The sequence below is a fragment of the Ipomoea triloba genome, chromosome 6 (assembly GCF_003576645.1).
Source record: "Ipomoea triloba cultivar NCNSP0323 chromosome 6, ASM357664v1".
Classification (NCBI taxonomy): Eukaryota; Viridiplantae; Streptophyta; class Magnoliopsida; order Solanales; family Convolvulaceae; genus Ipomoea; species Ipomoea triloba.
Window position 1 is genome coordinate 14445045 of NC_044921.1, and position 6801 is coordinate 14451845.

At 28.4% G+C, this 6801-nt stretch overlaps 1 protein-coding gene across 3 annotated transcripts in view; it reads left to right on the forward strand.

The window, feature by feature from the left end:
• The first annotated feature begins 4938 nt into the window (after positions 1-4938).
• Positions 4939-6801, forward strand: part of LOC116022358 (probable disease resistance protein At4g27220) — an 11232-nt gene continuing 9369 nt past the window's right edge. For 2 of the 3 annotated variants that reach the window (XM_031263046.1, XM_031263048.1), the window contains exons 1-2: positions 4940-5457; positions 6064-6094. The gene's annotated coding sequence lies outside the window, so the exon portion shown is untranslated. Of the gene's footprint in view, positions 5458-6063; positions 6095-6801 lie in introns of all 3 variants that reach the window. The other variant, XM_031263047.1, reaches the window with a different exon arrangement.

Genomic DNA, 6801 nt, shown 5'->3' on the forward strand with positions numbered 1-6801 from the left:
CACTGGTTCGTCTTCTCCGATGGAGAAGACTGTTCGTCTTCTCCACTGGGGAAGACGAACCAGTGTGGTTCGTCTTCTCCACCAGAGAAGACGAAACCACCGGAGAAGACTGTAAACCAGTGTGGTTTGTCTTCTCCGGTGTCTTCTCCACCGGAGAAGACGAACACTGGTTTCGTCTTCTCCGGTGGAGAAGACGACCGAAGTGATCGTCTTCTCCACCAGTGGAGAAGACAAACCAGACGGAGAAGACGAACGGTTGTTCGTCTTCTCCGTTGGACAACCAGTCTCGGTGTGACCTTCGTTGGGGATGAACATTCCGGCCGCCGGTCGCCGGAATGTTCGTCGGAAAAATATGGAACAACCGGTCATGTGGGTTTAAATGCACCAAAATGACCAGTTCATGGGTGTAATTGAACCTTTTGAATGTTTGGGGGCCTAATTGCATTTTTGGGTAATGTTTAAGGGTGTATTTGACCATTTTCCCTTTTAATATTAACAATTATTAGTAAATCATTAACTTACCAATTGTCTACTAATTGTCAAATACTTGCATATAACTTTTGAATCACGATTTTGTTCGTTATTGTTATTTTGTTAAAGGAAGTTTGGGTGGAATTATTTTGTCATAAAACTTTATAATTAATTTTTCATATGTCTGTAGTAAGTCGAATGAACTTGGAAGGTATGATGGAATTTCTCGTAACTTTTTGTCAACATTTATATGAGAAAATTTTGAAGCCTAACTCTCTCCAGTATATAATCCAAATTTCTACTAAGTTCCAATTTTCAAATATCATCAGCCCCAAAGGTATATATGTGGAAATTATATATTTTTGTTAATAACTTCCAAGATTTAGTATTAAGTTGAACGTTAGTCATTTACTCAACCAGATTAGGTGAACATTTTAAGGTAGTTATAATAATTATAGTATAGAGTATCACTCAATAAATTTTCATCCACAACTTGTTGACTCGATCACATTTTCATATTTTCTCAAAAGTTGCCACATTGCCTCAATTATTTGCTCAAGTTGTGCTCTTAGCCTTCCAACTAGATATTTCTTTAATGTCTAAAGTCTAATTTGATAATATGAGGATTTCTTATATATCTTTTAAATCTTTTTCATTATTAGCTTAAATAATTGTTTCATATATGATTGAGAATTTTGCCTAACTTATTGATTCATAAAGTTACTCTTAATTAATATATTTAAAATAATTTATAAATTTATATGTGTACTATAGTACTTTTATTCCTTGTTTATTTTGTTTTCTTCTTTATTGGATTTTGAACACATAATTTTATGACGATCAAAACATGATAATGCTTAACAAAAATAGTAATGTTCACTGTTGGGGTTATGACATTACGGGATTTCAAAAGGGCTTCATTTCAAGTTAACATTATTTATTTATTCAACCATAACACTCAAGTTAGGTAAAAAAAATTTAATGTTATAATAATTATAGTACAAAGGTATCACTCATAACTTGTTGGCTCACATGTGCATAGTTAGTTCCTTGTCTCAATTATTTGTTCAAGTTGTGCTCCTTATCTTCTAGCTAGATATTTCTTTAATGCCTAATTTAATTAATATGATAATTTCTTATAAATCTTTGAAAACTTTTTCTATTATTGTCTTATTGAGAATTTAATCTAATTTATAGAATTATAATGTTACACTGCAATATATTTGAAATAATTTATAAATTTATGTAGTATTTTTGTAATCTTACCATTTCATCTCATTTGTCTTACTTTTCTTTTTATTGAATTTTCAAGAGTTAATTTGGTGAAGAATCGAAACATGATAACACTAAAAACTAGCATATTTTTAGTTTTATATGATGGTAGTAAATTATGTTCAAAATTATGAAGTCTAACATTAGTCATGTAATCAACCACGAGAACTAAATTATGTGAAAATTTTAAAGTTAAATTGGTTATAACAAAAAATAATTTTTCAACTATAACAAGTTGCCCCACATGTCCATTGAAACAAACAAAAGGTGACGATGATACATTCCTCTTTTAAATTTATCAAATAATATAATTACTTTTTAATTTGACACTTTTTGAATAACTTCTTTTTTTGTATGTGATTATTAAATGATTTTTTTGTTTAAGTAGTGATTAAATTGATTAATGAATAGTAATTAAAGAATATAAAGAATTTTTTTTGAAGTAAAAATATAAAGAATTTTATTGTTAGAGCATCACCATCTATGCATTTTTGTGGGTTTTTGAAATAGTGAAAAGAAGAAGAAATGGTTTAACTAATGGGAGGGTAAGTTTTTGGTGGGTTTGTTCTCCTGCAAATGTTGAGATTTTGTCAGCAAATAAAAAACAAAAAGGTTAGGCGCGCGCTTATAACCCACGTCTCGCTCCAGCGGGCGGTCACTTCTGAATCTATTGCTTTTCTTTTGTTTTTTTTTTCTTTGGTAGTTGTTGCTATATGCAATGGCCACCATTGCTTTGTTTTTTTTTTTTTTTTTTTTTTTTAAATTACATGAATTTTTTTTTTTTTTTTTTTTTTTTTTTTTTAAAATTTTTTTTTTTTTTTTTTTTTTTTTTTTTTAAAATTTTTTTTTTTTTTTTTTTTTTTTTTTTTTAAAATTTTTTTTTTTTTTTTTTTTTTTTTTTTTTAAATTACATGAATTTTTTTATTTTTGTTTTTTATTTTATTTTATGTCTTAGTTTTTTATTAAAAAATTAAATATGAAACACAATTTTTAATGTAATATATAATTTACATAATATATTTTATTTCAATTAAAATTTTATTACTATAAATTTATTTTAATTTTGACATTTTTTTTTGTGAATTTGTCGTATTACATTGTAGTATCCACTACTCCTAATTTGCCTCCATTACGACTCAATCTCATGACCTCTTATATGAGAGAGTCACTACATGCCATCTAAGCACAATGTGCTTGACTATTTTAATTTTGACATGTTTAATTTAAATATAATAAAAATAATAATTATAATTTTTGTAAACATAAATAAATAAAAATAATAATTAAAATATAATGGAGTAATATAGTGGGTCCACAAAAAATTGAGGGAAAACTTAAAACTAATATAGAGAAGGATTGTTGTGATTGAGTGAAATAATGAATAATGAGGTGGATATTGAGACCCACAAAAAATTGGAGAAAGAATTCCAACCGATGATGTTAATTACTTATGGATATTAGTGTTAAAATTTAAAAGAAAAAATAATATGTTGAAGCAAATTTGTGGATTCCTATACAATTTCCGTAGACACGGTACAATAATTTTCAAAAAGTTGGTCCACTGCTAGCTTCAATTATTAGAGCATCCTTATCAGTTAGAATTTTTTCTTCAGTTTTTTGTGGGCCCTAACATCCACCTCATCATCTACCATCTTACTCAATCACAATAACTCTTCCCCACACTAGTTTGAGTTTTTTCTCAGTTTTTGTGGACCCACCATTTTACCCTACTATATTTTAATTAATTAATTATTTAATATCATTATAAAAATTATAATTACAAATGATATTTTTTATTATATTTAAATTAAACATGTCAAAATGAAAATAGATTTACAATTATAAATTTTTTTAAAAATTAAAAGAATTATATAAACAAGCAAAACTAAAAATAAAACTAAAACAAGAATTATTTAAACAAGAAAAATTAAAAATAAAACTAAAACAAGAATTATTTAAACAAGAAAAATTAAAAATAAAACTAAAACAAGAATTATTTAAACAAGCGGCACCCGGTGTACACTCCCATGTGGAAGGGAACACGCGCCCGCTGGGGCGCGAATTGTGGCGCAATCACGCCTTCTGCGATGTTTTTTTTTTTCTTCTTCTCCTGCTAAATCTTAGGGGTTTATGTCAGATATTGTGCCACATGGATGATATAGAAATTAAGAGAGAGAAGATCGTGGAATGCTTCCGCAAATTAGGAGATATTTGTGGTCCCAAGAAAGAGAAAGAATAAAGAAAGCAATGAATTCTATGCGCGTCCGCGCACAACAGGCGCCCAGCGGGTGCGTGCAGTGCACGCGCGTCAGGCGCCTGACAATCCAAATAAGTTTTTTTTTTTTTAATTCAATTTTGTTGTTTTTTTTTCATCCTTTCTCATTTTCTCTTTCTTAATCACACTTACAAAAACTCCTCAATTACCGTGAAAAAACCCATTGATAAGGATGCTCTTATATAAGTGCACTGGACACAACTGGCTTCAATTATTTGCTCAAATTGCATTTAAAATTAAGAAGTAATATAAAAGATATAATTATATTGAATCATATTGTAAGAAGTAAGAAGTAAAAAAGTAGAAATCATATTGTAAATATATAAGATATAATTATCAAAAATAAAGAGCAATTAAATTTTAACAGGGTCACACTTGTACGAGACGGTCTCATGGATCTTTATTCGTGAGACGGGTCGGGTCGGATCAAAACAACATGTAAACATCATACTTATATTTGCAAATGTCATACTTATATGCTCAAATATAATACAAATCAGAAATGTAATTTTTGTTACTTATAGAGAAAAATTGTTACATTTTTCATAATAAGTAATGTTGATAAATGTATCTACTTATAAGGAAAAATATAATACTTTTAAATCAAAATGTAAAAGTATTGTATTTTCCCTTATAAGTATTATATTTACCATTGTAAGTAACAAAAATTTTATTACTAATTAGTATTACATTTGAGCATATAGGTATACATTTGTGCGTATAAGTATTACATTTTCAGCTTATACCGGTCCAACCCGTCTCACGGTGAGACAGTCTCACACAAGTTTTTGCCATTTTAATAATATTGTATTATGATAATGTATATACAGCAACTCAAAAAAATTCTGACCGTTCACATATAAGACAATAGAAATTGTACAGAAACAGCAAAGAACTTTACTCCTTCCATTGAATTTCCTTGAAGTTTCTTGACTCCTTCCAATATTGAATCTCTCTCTTTCTGATCTCCTCTTCTTTAATTTCATTGAATTTCTCTTCTTCAAAAAAAAAAAAAAAAGGAGAAAGAAAGAAAAAAATTTCTTAACTCCTTCCATTGAGCCTCTCTCCTTCTGATCTCCTCTTCTTCCATCTAATTTCTCTTCTTCTTATTAAAAAAAAAAAAAAAAAAAAAAANAAAAAAAGAACGAAAGAAAGAAGTTTCTTCTTCCATTGAATTTTCCTTCTTTTTCTTCTTCTTCTTCTTAAAAAAAAAAAAAAAGTTTGTTGACTCCTGCTACTGAATTTCTCTCTTCTTCAAAAAAGGAAGTTTCTTGGCTCCTTCCATTGAATTTCTCTCCTCCTCTTCTTCCATTGAATTTCTCTTCTTCTTCTTAAAAAACTCTCTCCCACTCTCTCTGCATCTAGGCTTCTGGTTTCTTTATTGCTGGCAAGCTACTGCTAAGTGAACTCTAGTTTTCAAATACAAATTATAGCTGGAGGTATGCATCTATTCTCTTAACTAAACAGATGAATTTTTTATATTTCCTCTGTGGCAAATATTTGTTCGATTTGAAGTTTCGAAATCTTGATTTTCATCAATATAAATAAATTAAACATTAAAATTTGCTAATTATGGCTCACACCTATGTTATATAAATAATTTAAAATTTAAAATATATATACAAAATTTTAAAACTTATTATTTTTAATTATACTTAATTAAAAAGAGTTAATTCTACAGTAAATCATAATATTTCAATATTATCTCATTTAATCTTATGTATTTCACTTTTAGTTCGTGTTTGTATTTTGTAAACTTTCTCTAACTATAAAGTCAAACTTGCAAATTTCATCCTTTTTAACTATTTTACTAAACTAATATAAGACAGTTTTTTTCTGACTCATGAATGTAGATCAACCTCTTTTCATCTGTAGTGGCTAAATTAACTATTTAAGTTAATTCGATGTCTCTTGTTCTTTTCTTCTTCTTTCTAATTTTATTTGCTAAAGTACTTTTTTTTTAGTGTTAGTTTTTTTTTTTTTTTTTTTTTTGAAAACTTAGTGTTAGTTAATTCTTACGTAATTTATATTTATTTTTTTTTCAGATTTCTTCTAAGTATTCCGGACTCATAAAAGGTATGCATATATAATTGTTGGGTCACACTTGTGTGAGACCGTCTCACGGATCCTTATTCGTGAGACAGGTCGGGTCGGGTCAAAGTACCATGCAAATGTCATACTTATATGCTCAAATATAACACTAATCAAGAATACAATTTTTGTTACTTATAAGAGAAAAAGTAATACATTTTTCATAATAAGTAATGTTGACAAATGTCCCTTACTTATAACGGCAAATATAATACTTTTGAGGAAAAAAGTAATAATTTTAAATCGAAATGTAAAAGTATTGTATTTTCTCTTAAATAACAAAATATTTATTCCTGATTAGTATTACATTTGAGCATATAAGTATGACATTTGTGCATATAAGTGTTACATTTGCATCTTGACCCGACCCGACTCGTCTCATAGTGAGACGGTCTGACACAAGTTTTTGCCATAATTGTTATATTCTTCATAGTTCTAGCTGAATAGTTGTCGTGCAACAAATATTTTTATTTGAACAAGGTTTTTTATTTTATTTTAATATACAAATGAAATTATAATGGAAGGTTTAATTAGAAGTTTAGTGAAATTTAAATATTTAATTCTACTCTTACATATATATGCACCAGCCAAGATAAGTAATATCTCAGAAATTGTACGTACAGGCCGGAACAGCAGCTTGCTTTAGCTGAGGCCTGGGGGTGATGGGGGGGGGGGGGGGGTTTTACCTTTTT